The following is a 14692-nucleotide window of genomic DNA, read 5'->3' as shown; positions in this document are numbered from 1 at the left end:
ATGGTGACATTTTGGAGAGAAAAATAAATCTACAAATAAAATGTTTGATTGTTCATAAACACATAAAAGGTTCTCTGTGCTCTGCCCAGTTGTATACTTTATATTTACTCCAAGTTTGTTCAGTGTTGTAAACACATAGAACAGGTACTCTGTGCTGGTTGGTTGGTTAATTTGGTGTTTTATGGTACAAAGCAGCTAGGCCTATCTCTGCCAAACATCTGGTAAAAAGTTAAAATTAAATTTAGTACTAAACTAACGTGGCAGGGGTTCAGTTTAGAGAGAGAGAAATCAGAAGAGTTCTCTCTCCAACTGGGGTGTTCAGGAACTTTGTAGTTCCTCTTCGTCCCCTTTCGTGGATTGTTACTAAGATTAAGTGGTGTTTTTTTTTTAATTATTATTTTAATAAATTAATTATCGTTATTATTCTTGACTTTTTGGGTGGAGAATGTCTCACTAAATGTTCTTTTGGGTGGAGGCAAAGGCAGCAGAGGAAAGAAAGGCCGGGACCTGTCCCGAAAAGAAAAAAATTGGGCAGATGTGAACGTGAATGTAATTCATTCAAATTCAGATCAAATCAAACGGCCCGGTTCTGGGTCTGGCAAAAAGGTTGCCTAGGCTGGGATCTAGAAATCCAATGCCTGAAGAATTTGATGTGGGGGGAAACGGGAGTGCCCCGAGAAAACCCACTTTCACACCCACAGGCCGAAAGTTTTGCCTGTCGTGTGCCCTGTACCTGAAAAAAAGGAATTCATGTTAATAACATAGATTATATTTATTTAGATTCTTTGTTGAGTGGATTGTGATTCTTGAAATATGTTGTAAGGTGATATGTATTTCGTTGGTGCACTTGATAATTTGTGTAGTGATGCCGTTAGTTTGTTTCTATTTTCTGCTTTTAGATAATATTTGAGAGAAAGTTCTGTTATTCTGTCTCTTATAGTTGGTAAATTACTAATTTGGTGTAGATAATTTGTTGGTAAAAGATGGTAAACTGAATGCGGATTTTAATATTTTGTTTTGTTGCACTTGGATTTTTTGGAGTGTGTTGTTTGACATATTGTATGTTACTTGACATCCGTACTCTATTAGTGGACGGATGTAAGCCTTGTATATTTGTATAATTGTGTTCGGTGCGCATTTCGATTGTTTACCAGTTATACTCTTTAGATATGAAATCCTTTTTCTGATTGATGAGTGTATATTGTTTATGTGTTTTTTCCATGTTAGTTTTGTGTCGAAAGTGACGCCAAGGAATGTGATGTTTTTGCTCATGTTAATGGTTGTGTTTCCAAGTGATAGTTTTATTTTTCTAGATTTTTTCTTTGCTTCTTTAGTTTTCTATAGAAGGTAATTGCTTGTGTTTTTGTCGGATTTAACACGACCCTCCACTTGTTGCTCCATGTTGAGACGTTGTTTAGTGATTCTTGTACACGAGACATGGCCATTACTGGGTTTCTAGAGGTGCTCCAGATTGCGATGTCGTCTGCATATTGTGAATTGTGTGTGTATGTTAGATTTGGAAAAGGTATGTCACTGACGAAAATTATGTATAGAAGTGGAGAGAGGACTGATCCTTGGGGCACTCCTGCCGTTATATTAAATAATTTGGATATGGTTTTATTGACTTTTACTTGTGCTGTTCTATGGGTTAAAAAATTTGAAATCCATTTGACTATCGTAGGATTTATTTGTAGGTGATTTAGTTTGTATATGATGGTGTTGTGCCAAACGCTGTTGAATGCTTTTTTGACATCTAGGAATACCCCCGATGGTTACTTGATTGTTGTTGTAAGCTTTGTAGATTGATTCGGTGAGTCGTGTGAGGTGATCTGTTGTTTGTCTATTTTTTCTGGAGGCATTTTGAGATTCTGGAAGGATGTTGTTTGATTTGCAAAAATGGAGGAGACGGTTGGAGATAATTCTCTCCATCAGTTTGCCAAGGCAGCTTAACAGACTGATGGGGCAGAAATTATCTGGATTTGTTCTGTTAGTTTGTTTCTTGGGGATCGTAGTTATGATGGCTTTTTTCCACGTGTCAGGGTAATACCCCGGTCGCTAGTGAAATGTTCATGATGTTTGTGAGGTGTTGTAGTAGGAGAGTGGAGCTTTTTTTGAGAATAATATTTGGTATTTGGTCATGTCCGGGGGAAGTGTTCTTCAAGTTTTTGATATTAATCTTTAGTTCGGATATGGTTATTTTTCTATTGATTGAATTTGAGTATGCTTCTAGTGTCTCTCCGGGAAATCCTGGTGAGAATGAAGCTTGGTTTGTATTTATGTAGTTGTTGACATGGTGTTGGTGTTGTGTGTCGAAATCTACTGAGTTTAAATGGCTAAAAGTGGATTTGTAATAGTCAGCTAATAAGTCAGCTTTCTCTTCGTCTGTCCTTGCGATTTTATTGTTGTGTGTGATGTGTTGTAGCATGTGATTTGTGTTTTTGTCTGAAGCAATACTCTTGAATTTTTTCCAGAATTCTTTTGGATTGTTCTTGGTTTTTTCTAAGTTTTTGCAGAAGTTATGCCAATTGTTTTCTCTGACTTTTTTTAATTTCTTGTTTAATTTTTGTATTTGTTCTATTGACTTCTGTTTTAATGTGTGGATCGCGTGTGATGTAGTGTGTTCGTCTTAATTGTCTGTGTTTGATTATTAGTGCGTGAATTTCTGGTGTTAGAGTCCATTGAATAAGTGATTGTTTTCTTTTCGATTTAGGAATTGTGTTTTTTTAATGGCTTTCTTTATGGCTTCTGTAATTTGATCAACATAGTTGTCTAGTTCTGTTTTGTTATTTACATGTTCGATTGGATGGGGTAGGTATGAGTCCAGAGAGGCATTAAAAGTGAGCCAGTCTATTTCAGTGTAGGTGTATGCGGAAGGAGTCACGTACGCCACAGCAGGGTGGCGCTGGTGAATCATACATGACATGGGGAAGTGGTCACTGGTGATTTCATCATGCACTTTAAAGTTAGATATTCTGTTAACCATGTCCTTGGGTGCGATGATGAAATCGAGTACATCGTATGAGCCGTTAGCGGCTGAGAAGTGTGTAGGTGTATTGTTATTAATTAAGTGCATTTTATTGCTAGAGATAAAAATTTTTATGCACGATCCTCTGCGTGTGTCTCTGTTACCCCTTAATTCTGTGTGCGGTGAATTAAAATCTCCAATAATAATTGGTTTAGGTTTACGATTAACATATTTTTGAAGGAAATTAATGTCGATATCTTTGGTTGGTGAGCAATATATGGCTAGAATCGGAATAGTTAGCCGGTTGTTAAAGTGTATATTACAAAAAATGGTCTCATTAATGTCAGATTTAAATGAATCTTCAATCGAGATTAGATGCGATATTTTTGTACTAAAGTAAGTTATTACACCTCTGTTTTCTGAGTGAGGTATGCTGTGTGAGATGAATCCGGGGATTGTGGTGTTTTGTTTCTCTGTGCAAAGTGTTTCTGAAACGATGATTATGTTGGCGTTTATATGTTTGTTTATGTTGTATATTTCTATCCTTTTGTCTTTGAGATTTCCTTGGCAGTTGATGTGTAAGATTTTAATGTGTTGTATCATTGTGTTGTTTTATTTCCCTTGCGTGAATTTTGAGTGAAAGATGGTGTGGTTTGAGGTGAGGAAGGTTAAAATAATGACTTGCAAGGCTGCAAACAGCCTTGAGTGACTCGTTAAATTTAGTAATTTAAAAAAAATTAAATTTAGTAAAATTCATAAAAGGAATTTAAGGTAAAACAAAACAAAGTTTAAAAAAACATAAATAACATAAAACCAATGTTTACATCTTGTCTACAATGTTATGAGAAAAACTACAGTAATAGAAGTCATAGGACTTTCTGTACCATAACTGTATGTATCATAACTTGCCAGGAAGACTAACAGGTAAGTTCAAAAACCACCATCAGTCACCTGAAGTTGGCCTTTCCAATCCTGGTTTTGAGAGATTTAACATTACGGCCATTTTATAATTTCAAATCAAACTAGATGGACTTTGATTCTTAAAAGGAAATCACATAAAAAGAAGATCTAATCCCTAAATTAAAAAACTTAAATGGCATTAAAAAGATTAATGGCCTTTAAAAAACTCAAGATGGACAGTGTCACCATCACCAATAACAGTCTTACATTATGGACAAACCTTGGGACAGAACCTGTATAAAATGGTGCCATTGTTGAGAGTCATCACGATGGTAAGGAAGTAAAATGTGGCTTATTCTGATCTCAGTGTTACACAGACTACACATTGGTGCATCACTTCCAGATAAAAGAAAATGATGAGTTAAAAAACTGTGACCAATGCACAGTCCAGTTAGAACAACTACCTCTTTGTGATCCTTACAGAAGAAAAACGACCAAAGTCCAATATCGGGTTTTATTTGGAAAAGCTTGTTTTCCCATCACTCACTCCAGGTCGACTGCCAGCTGGCATGGAGCCAAGCCTTGAATTACAGGACCACAGTCCATGTATGGAACAGTCACAGCAGTGATGGTGCCAAAGCAGATAGATTTAGCTGCGGTGTCAGCAAGCTCATTCCCATGAATATCAACGTGGCCCTGTATTCAGAAAAACTGGATAGAAGTAGATGTTAAAGAGAAATGGGCCAGTTGCTTTTGAATATCAGTGACAACAGGGTGTGAACTAACAAGCAATTCCAGGGCCAGTAGAGAACTAAGCGAGTCAGTATAAATAGTGCAATTTCAGTACTGCTTAGCTTCTATGTGATACAGAGTAAGAGAAATGGTGTACAGTTCAGCAGTGAACATAGAAGCTGTTGAGGGGATTGTTTGCACAACCACGGAACCACAACAAACCATGGCAGAGCCCACACAGTCACCTGTTTTCAAACCATCCATATTAATAGGAATGGAAGGATGGTTTGAAAGATGTTCAGCAAAATAACAGACAGTATTTCCAATCGGGAGTGTCTGCTTTTCTCAAATGAATTAAAGATAGGTCACTTTTGAGACTGTGAAAAGCCATGGTTGGATGGGCTAATCAATGGATACAGCAACGTTATCCAAGAACAGACCCAATTCATCCAATTGTGCCTGGATATGAAGGCCAAAAGGAGCAATGGCAGATTGTCTGTTCTGGAAAAGTATGGCCCACTGAGGAAGGAAAGCACAACCCCAAGTGGGATGCTTTGACAAGAAACGAAGTATCCAAGCATATAGTAGAGAAGTTGCTGGGATCTTTCCCAGCTTACAGAAAGGTAGGACAATAGCCTGCAGGAAAAATATTCTCCTGTCAGATCTGGTTAAAAACAATTAGAAGGATATCAAGAGCAACAGAAGATAGATAGTGCAGCATGTCATAGTGTACATCATCAGGTCCAACAGATGTACTGCCAGACCGATGAAGGGCCAGTTTCAATACCACCAGTGTAAAGGGATGATTATAGTCATAGAGACAATCATCAGATCAAAAGGAAAGAGGTGACTGCTCTGCTCAAGTTTTGATGGCTAAGAAGGTGGAGGAAGAAGCAGAATTGCAAGATACCTGGCAAAAGCTTTCACCTAGAATATTAGCAATGCTCCAGATATCAGCAACTTCCTCGCCATCAGAGAGTAAGATCGAGAGGGGAACAGAATTGTTTTGCCCACTGACCTTTTGAATCTTGTCCCATATGACTTCGGAACTGGTGGTGGAAGATATGCCAGTTGTGAACTTAATCCCAGATTCCTTCTGCCTTTGACATCTTGTCCACCGAGCATGTGTACAGGCCCACTGGAAAGCGATATGGTTCGAGAGTGTGGGATATCTATGGAAAGTATCCCAGGCCCATTTCTGAGCCTTCCGTGCCATGTGGCAGAAAGGATTCCATCACAGAAGAGGATATAGTGGAAAACGTGTCAAGGTTTTAGGAATACATTAAGCAGCTGCTTGTATAATACAGTCACTTACAGCTGCCACACAGTTGTCTATTGATGGTTGACAGACAATGGCAGGATCAAGTTCTGCGACAGCAGTAAAAGTGGGCCAGTCTGCCTGATCCAGCTTCCACCAGGTCATGTCAGTTGGGTTGCATCAACCACAGCCAGTCTCTCTCAAATTATAGGAAAATGATCATTGCCTTGTGGATTATTGTTAACCCTCCATGAGAAATGGGAGAATAATGAAGGAAAGCAAACTGAGATCAATAGCAGTAAAGGACTGACTATGTGTGTGAAAGTAAGTAGAAGAACCAGTATTAAAAAGAGAAAGGTTGTGATCAGAGAGCATATGCTATACAGAGTGAACCCTCCTACCAATATCAGCACTTCCCCAGAGTGGATGATGACCATTAAAGTCCCCCAGGATTTAAAAGGGAGACAGCAACTGTTCAATGAGAGCATCAAGGTCTGATTGATCATATGTCTCTCCAGGGGACAGGTAGAGAGAACAAACAGTGATGGTATGACCCAAGGAAACACAAATGGCTATGGCCTCCAAGTGTTTGTTGAGTGACAAAGATAGGGTGGGCACATGTTGATCAATCAACAGTGCCACCCTTCCATGCACTCGTTCATCACTCAGCCTGTCATTTCTGTACAAAGAAAACTACCAAAACGTGACCGTATTGGCAGGTTTCAGAAATATTTCCTGTACGGAAAGACATACAGGATGGTAGGAAGCAATCAGTGGTTTGATGGCATTCAAATTAGAATGTAAACCTCGACAGTTCCATTGTATCAAGGTGGCCATTATTAATGATGTGTAAGCAAATTGACTGGAGAACCCTTCTGTTTACAACCACGTCTTTTTTCCTTACTGTCCTTATTTGAGGAAGGTCTATCTACCTCCATTAATCCTGCACTAGCTCGATTGGGCAGGTCTTTACTGTTGGAAGAGGATTCCAGTGACTGAAGACATGAAAAAATGATTGTTTTGCATCTTGGGGTGGGAGAAGAAGATATATCCGAGGAAATGCCTGTATCCGGAACAAAAGGAAGTGGATCTTGGGATTTGTTGGAATGTGTGTAAGGCACAGATATGGGTGTTGAAGTTGATTCATCAACCTTTTAAACAATGGAGGTTAAAAGACTTTTCATCTGTTTTGAGAACGATTCTTTCGGAAGCACAGAGATCTGTCTCCACTCCCACTGTAGTTGTGGAATGAAGTGCAGCAACATACGTTCGAGATGAAGTGGTGGACAGTGACTTTCGAGCCTCAGGATAAGTAATGTTATGAATCGTTTTCAAACACTGCACCTCTTTTTCTTCCAACCATTTAGGGTAAGAATGAAATTAGGATGGGTGAGAGCCATTGCAATTAATGCAATGAGGGTCCATTTCACAAGCACATATCAAGGAACCATGACATGACATCTTTGTCTACAAACGTACAAACATATCTTTTTCTTGATAACAAGAAACCCACTTGAAATAAAAATGTATCTCAGAATGGCTGGTATGGACATTATTACTTTCACTATTAAAGCAGAGAACAATGTTTTGGCCTGAAGATGACCTAGGAAGGTCAATATGTTGTTCCCTGCTTTTATAGTGAAAGTGTTAATATCCACACCAGCTGTTCTGAGACACATCACCTTTTACTCTCCTTTGTAAACAAAGACTGTGTTACAATTTTTTTCAGAAAATACATCCAGTTTCCTTATTTCTAACACAGGCTAAACACTCAGTTAAATGTTCAATTATAATTACACCACAAATTTTCTGTTTAAATAACAGGAGTTATTTTATGCTCACATGGAAATCAATTCACCTAATAATCAATGGGATGTTTACACACTTATTCATACTTAAATACACTGATAGGATTCTTGTATATCTAATTAGATCCTAATTCATTATTGCTGATTGTTACATTAAACAACAGTGAAATATGTAACAGATCCTTTTAAAGTCACTGTTTGATCCAATTCTTTATCACTGAGTGCCAGAAAATCATCAATGACCTTCCACAGTCAAACAGAGAGCAAGGTGTTATTTCAAGATGTATACAACAGCTAGTAAGTCAGGTGGACATGTAGAGAATTGTTAGTACGTATGATGAAAGCACTCAGATTTAATCTCAATTCACTTGTCAAATTATTAATATAAATCAAACAGACAGGAAATAAAATTGTACAATAAAACTAAGAAACTGAATCAATGACAGAAAGTGTAGACATACAGCTATATTAAAATAATTCACACTCTTTATGTGACAACACAATATTCAAATTATAAATATACAGACTTACTACTAGTTATTGTGACAGGTTCATCTTCGGTTTTCATGAGTTTGATATCCAATAAATCATCCTGTTTCTCATCACAAAGTGGTTCAACCTTCATCTTTAACACTTCCATGATTACACAGAAGCTTAACCTTTATGTTATTACCAAACCTTGCAGTTAGACTACAGTGAAATAAGTTAAGAATTAGAAAGTTATATTCTTAAAAAGTTACATAGTCTTCAACAAACACAAATATTATAATTTATATATCAAAATAACTTCAAAAAGATATTTGTACTTACAAGTTACATAAACACTATATAAAAATCATGTCTTTAGCTAAGATAAATTAATTTTATGAGATGCATTTAAAACAGCTTATTGTTGTTTGTTGCTCTATATTGCTATTGATATCAACATGTTAAGCTTAAATTAGTTCATGATATGCAGCTAAAATAAACTACAGCTGATTGTATCTATATTCTTACTGATTTTAAAGTTTTTAATTTTGGAATATTGTTTTTTATGGAATTAGTATTTTTTTCTTTTGGTTCATTTTCCAAATTCTTATGTATTAAAATTATCGATAACTATATGGTATACTTAACAGTCATATTAAGTACTGGCCAGGCACTTATTTACTAATATTAACATTTCTTTTGTTAAATAAAATTGAAATTCCATTTACTTGAGAGTTTAGTTTTGGATTTCTGTTGATATTAAACTTAAAATTTAAGAAATTATTTGTTTGTTGTCCATAGTTGTACAGACATTTTCCTTTAATTTTACTGTGTTACATATATATATATTAATTTTATACCTGCTGTCTAGGTAGTTTTATTTACAGTGGTGACAAATTACTTAAAATAATTGTCATTCACAAAGATTTACATCACAACTGAACGCTATTGTAACAAAATATCTCGAGTATTGTTAGTATTAGCATTACTACTGATACAAGTATAAGAATTTAAAAGTGATATTTTAATAACTCGCAATAGTGAAAGACAGAAGCAATATTATTTATGACTTATAAAGACACGTACAGAAATAAAACTACTTTAACTGAATGAACCAAGCAATAATAAATTGATATAACAAAGAAAAATAACATGACTATTGCTCACACTATCTTACTAACCCACGTAATTTGTAATTTCGATACGATCAGAAACAACACTTACAAGTATAACCTAGCACAGAAGTTGATTGTCTCGCTTAAACCATACGCATGCGCTGAAGGGGGACTGAGGTAAACTGTAGGGACTTCCCAAAATGCTATCAATATGAAGTATAGATGGTAAATTATAATAATGTAAATACTAAGGTACATTTCAGAAAGGTGCGCTATTTTGAACTGCGTTTTCAATGCAGTTTTCATTGGAAACTCATACTCTGATTAATAATTCATTATTACAAATTAGCAATAATCTGTTTATGAAAATATGCGTATATGTAAAAGAGGAACCTCACCTAAATTCCACCCAAGGTAACACATAATAATAAAGAAAATCAAGATTACCTTACATTGAGCATTTAATATACCATTGAGAGTAAAGCTATAAATAAAAAAAAAAATATAGCATAAAGACATAGTTTACACTGTAGACACGAATTATCCCATGTGAAGTTAATACACTCTGAGGAAAAGTAAAGTCACTATCAGGCTAACTATCTTTTATCATGTTATGTTTATAGTCAATATTACTTCAAAACAATGCGCCTGTTCTGTTGTAACTTGAAATCAACGTGGTTGTCTAATATTCGTTAAAGCTCAAGATAGAATGGCATTACACAGGGAGCGGCAATACAGCGCATGAGTTTCAGTGCATTCGGTACGTTGCTATGGGACGCATGACACATACGAGGGCTGTTCAAAAAATACGCGGACTGTTTGAATTGCGCGGCTCCAGTTAGTTCCAGGGGAATCCGCTTGGTGTCGCCAGGTTCACACATATCAGCTGATTACGACGCCATTTTCCGATTGCAGATATCTTCATTTGTGTATTAGCTACGCGGTTTTAAGTGAAGTGCGATTTTTTCGTTTGGCGGATTTCAGAATGAATGACCTGAAGGAGCAACGACTCACTGTGAAATTTTGTGTTAAACTTGGAAACTATGCGACTGAAACTTTTGCTATGCTTAACATGGCTTACGGTGATGTTGCTATGAATCATACGGCATGTTTCAAGTGGCATGAACGTTTTAAGGATGGTCGACAGTCCATTGAAGATGATGAGCGTCCTGGACGTCCTTCCACGTCAACTGACGACCCACACGTCGACAAAATCAACACCCTGGTGCGGGCAAATCGACGTCTGACTGTCAGGGAGCTTGCTGAAGAGTGTGGGATATCAGTTGGATCTTGTTACGAGATTTTGACCGAAAAATTGAAGATGCGCCGCATTGCTGCGAAATTTGTGCCTCAGAACTCGTGAGTTTTTGGCCAAACACTCGATCACTGTTCTTCCCCCCCCATACTCACCTGACCTTGCTCCTTGAGATATTTTCTTGTTCCCCAAACTCAAAAGACCCTTGAAAGGAAGAAGATTTGAGACGATTCCCGAGATTAAGGCAAATGCGACGAAGGAGCTGGAGGACATTACAAAAGAAGCGTACCAGGACTGTTTCAACAAGTGGAAACACCGTTGGGATAAGTGTGTGCGTTGGTGAGGAGAGTACTTTGAAGGGGTCCCAGACCTGTAACCTCTAAATAAAGTACATTTTGTTTTATGACGTCATTCCGCGTATTTTTTGAACAGCCCTCGTACTTCCGTCTTGTTTGTTTGTTTGTTTTTGAAATTCGCACAAAGCTACTCGAAAGCTATCTGTGCTCGCCGTCTCTAATTTAGCAGTGTAAGACTAGAGGGATACTTCCGTCTTAATGAAGACGTTGAGTTCTACAGATCTGTGTCTCTTTGATGTTCATTGTCAAGCAATAACGACGATTGTGTTTTCCATATTTTATGAATATATGTAGGTAACAATATTGGTGGCTTGGCTCATTTTGGGGAGCTCAAGCCCCCCCCCCCCCTTTGGCGCCGCCACTGGAAACTGTTGAGGTTTTTGGTTGTATCTATACATTAAAAACCTGTTCTTTTTTGCCAGAGGTGAGACTGAAAAGAGAATCTTTGACATACATCAACAATCATTATAAAGTTGGTCCATTTGATAATATCAAATAATAAATTTGACATAATATTATAACGTCGTTCACGTATCGATATTAATTTAGGCAACTATAGAGTGAAGTAAAATGGACCTAAATTCCATAAATATGTGAAGATTTGTGTACAAATTACACAATTTATATTGAAAAAACGCTGTAGCTTATGTTAAATGTTTAAATCTATTAAAATTGAGAATGACTAAATCTACAATGAATTACAAAATAGGTATGATTTTAAAATCTGTACTTACACGAACATGTAAGTTGAGTTTTTGTCTCAAGAATTAAAAGATAAATACATTTCAAATTCTCAATTTCCCCCAAATAAAAAAGATTCACCTTTCGAAAGCGATGGGTTATATGGTTTTATTAGTTTGTACGTTTTTGTTTTTGAATTTTGTGTAAAGTGGTATTCGAACCCGCGACCCTCAGATGAAGACACGAATACCTTAACCCACCTGGCCATGCTGAGCCATCACTTTGTATCAAGAGTTTTATAACTACACATTCCTCTGACATAATAAATACATTTCAATTGTAATACCTCCCATATGCATGTGATCATTCTCAGTAGGTTCTTGTGTTTAAAGTTTTAAGTTTAAAATAACCACGAGTATTCAGAATTATACATTTCTCTTCATCCCTCCCGATCTTTTAGGAACACTTATAGAAACGTACTTTGACAAGAAGATGAAAAAAAATATTGTAAAAGTTATTGAGATGAAATGCCATTTCCCTTGACATTTAACTGAGGAAACTATTAAAATAATGAATAAACAAAAAAAAAGCTTAGATTTGTAAAAGGAATGGGACACCACAGTGGTTTTAATTGTTAAGGGTTCAATGTTGCTTGAGCGGCCCAGCATGGCCAGGTGGTTAAGGTGTTTGACTTGTAATCTAAGGTTCGAATCCCCGTCGCACCATACATGCTCGCCCTTTCAGCCGTGGGGGCGTTCTAATATGATGGTCAATTCCACTATTCGTTGGTAAAAGAGTAGCCCAAGAGTTGGCGGTGGGTGGTGATGACTAGCTGCTTTCCCTCTAGTCTTACACTGCTAAAATAGGGACGGCTAGCGCAGATAACCCTCGCGATTTGGGCGAAATTTAAAAACAAAACAAAAAACAATTAATATTGCTTGAAGAAATTATATAAAATAATTTTAAAATTTAGAAATTTTCAAATGAACATGACCAGCATGTTCACGTTTTCATTGCACAGTATTGAATTATTTATCAATAGTAGCACATTAATAGCTAGTAAAGTCGTTCTGAAGAAGTTCATCAATTTTCAAACTACTCCAAATCAGAGTTTGTCGTACGAGTATTTGACAAGCCCTAAAATTAGTGCGAAAAATAGCTTTAACTGTTATGTGAGTTATACAAAGTTGTCAAGATTTAAAGTGGTAACAAGAAGTTCTTAGCACTAAAGTAGTAATTCTCAGTTTTTTAAATATTTAGTATAAGTTATTTGGCACAAAGCAATTAAGAAGTATTTTGAGAAAATTGTTGTGACCACTCATATTTACATTCTAAAACTGTTCGTAAACTTCGTCATTAAATGCACCAATATTTATATTACTCGTGTTATTCTGTGCACTAGAAATTTTATTAAACTGTGATTAATAAATATTTTAAAAGATAAATGATTTAGCTATTTCTGATGTTCCTTGTTTTGATGTCGCCTCTGTGGGTTCCACTTTTAACTGCTAAAAATGCCATTAGAATATACTGTTAGTGCAAGAAAGACAGCCATTTTATATTGACACCTGATGTAGATAAGGATATTCGTTTACTTATTTCATATTCAGAAAGAAACAGTGACAAGTTGTGAATCTGAAAACTTTTCTGCTTAAATGTATAAATAAACAATAAATTATTTTAGAGGAAACGAGCGTAAACCACTTTCTTCTTTAAAGAGACAAGAAAGTATTGTAAAGGTTGTTATTGTTGTTTTGAATCAAGCACAAAGCTGCACAATAGGATATCTGTGTTCTGCCCACCACTGGTATCAAAACCAGGTTTTTAGCGTTGTAAGTCCGCAGACATGCCGCTGAGCCACTAGGGAGCGTATTGTAAAGGAAACACCCAATCATAACTTTCGTGATAGCGAGAAACCAACTTGTAGTAGAAATGTATTCTTAATACGGCTGGTATCGGTATTAGCACTTTAATTAAAATAAAGTACAGAAAACGTTTTGGCCTTCTTACGTCATATTCAGGTTAATCTAATGCGAGATCCTAATTCGTAAAACTATACAATTTGTTTTTTGACATCACAAACATGTAATTAAATCAGTGCTGCTCTCAATACACACGTCACATACAAAGATCGATGTTTAGGTGTTTTTTTAATATTTTTAATTAAGAAATTAAATAATGTACGACATGAAAACTTAAATTATAATTTCATACCAAACTTACTGACAAAATTCATAACTAGTAGTTAAATAAAAGTTTCAATGCGAGTAAACAAACATGATGGCATGTCTTTGACCTGCGATTCATTCGAAGAAAGGTTAAGCAGACAAGTTATTCCAAGGATAACACCAAATAACTGCACTCTTTTTAAACAGATCAGAAATTATTTTAAAGGAAACATCCAATAACCACTTCCTTATTTAAACAGAAAAAGAAAGACAGTGGTTCAAATAGAAGTAAAATTTGGGTGAGAAAAACCACGAAACACCTGAACAGGGACTAGACATAGGCCAGATGAGAAAGATGGCAGATGGAAAGTGCAGAATGTAGAACCAGAAAATGGGGTTGGTACAAGAGTTATGTATGTAAGGGAAAAGGGATTGGATGGATTACCATTAGATGAAAAATGTGAGAACCACGACAGAGTGGTGAAATCAGAAGGACTGCACGGAGAGGCAAGGGTGTGGAAGACTATCTGAGGAAGTAATTGACTAGGAGGAGAAAAGCATGGAACCAATCCATGCTGAGAGCATCTATTGTCAAAACTCTAGGACGGGGAACTGGAACCAAAACTAAGGTAACTTGTAACTGAGGACAGTGACAAACACATTGATACGGGTATTACCAAAACAATAACAGCACCACCAAAAAACAGCAGGATGTAGTTACCACTCCATGGAATAAATTCAATTTGGACAGGAAAGATGATCTGCCACTAGCTTGAACATGCCCAGAATATAACACGCCATCAAATGAATGTGATTGGAATGGGTCCAATAAATGAGATCCAACATGCAAAACACATGAATCTCTATCAGTTCATTCCATAGAATGGAGCCTAAGAGAAGGTTAGTTCCAACCAAGATTTGTGTTGAAGAAACACCAAGTTGTGTGAAGTATTTGCATTGAAGAAACACCCAGATGTATAAGGTAT

At 36.4% G+C, this 14692-nt stretch overlaps 1 pseudogene across 1 annotated transcript in view; it reads right to left on the bottom strand.

Moving 5' to 3' along the window:
- The window catches only part of LOC143227562 (uncharacterized), a 56742-nt pseudogene that overhangs the window by 11549 nt on the left and 30501 nt on the right, over nt 1–14692 (bottom strand). Inside the window, exons 11-13 of the transcript XR_013015012.1 lie at nt 9699–9730; nt 9356–9449; nt 8195–8322 (exon numbers count right to left, since the gene is read on the bottom strand). The product of XR_013015012.1 is annotated as an uncharacterized LOC143227562 (transcript). The remainder of the gene's footprint in view (nt 1–8194; nt 8323–9355; nt 9450–9698; nt 9731–14692) is intronic.

The sequence above is a fragment of the Tachypleus tridentatus genome, chromosome 9 (genome assembly GCF_004210375.1).
Source record: "Tachypleus tridentatus isolate NWPU-2018 chromosome 9, ASM421037v1, whole genome shotgun sequence".
In the NCBI taxonomy this organism is placed as follows: Eukaryota; Metazoa; Arthropoda; class Merostomata; order Xiphosura; family Limulidae; genus Tachypleus; species Tachypleus tridentatus.
Note: the sequence above shows the minus strand (reverse complement) of the source record. Positions and strands in the feature narration are given on the sequence as shown.